This window comes from Brassica oleracea, chromosome C3 (assembly GCF_000695525.1).
Source record: "Brassica oleracea var. oleracea cultivar TO1000 chromosome C3, BOL, whole genome shotgun sequence".
In the NCBI taxonomy this organism is placed as follows: Eukaryota; Viridiplantae; Streptophyta; class Magnoliopsida; order Brassicales; family Brassicaceae; genus Brassica; species Brassica oleracea.
Genome location: NC_027750.1, coordinates 58,286,712 through 58,287,010, shown reverse-complemented (window position 1 = coordinate 58,287,010; position 299 = coordinate 58,286,712).

The window sequence follows — 299 nt, the reverse complement described above, 5'->3', positions numbered from 1 at the left end:
GGAAACAGACTACCATTGATTTTTTTTTTTTTAAAGAAATACCGAGGAAATTCCGAGGAACACTTCCTCTTTCCTCGGAAAAGCCTCGAAATTTTCCGAGAAAATTCCGAGGAAGACTTGATATTCTCGATCAATCGATTGGATAATCTAATCGATCGATCACATTGTTACGCTTTGGTCCATCTTAGTGATCGATCGATGCATTTTCGGACATATATCCATCGATCGATCCGTTTATAAAAAAACTTACAAGATTTTCCGAGGACATTCCGAGGAACGCTTGAGATTCTCGATCGATC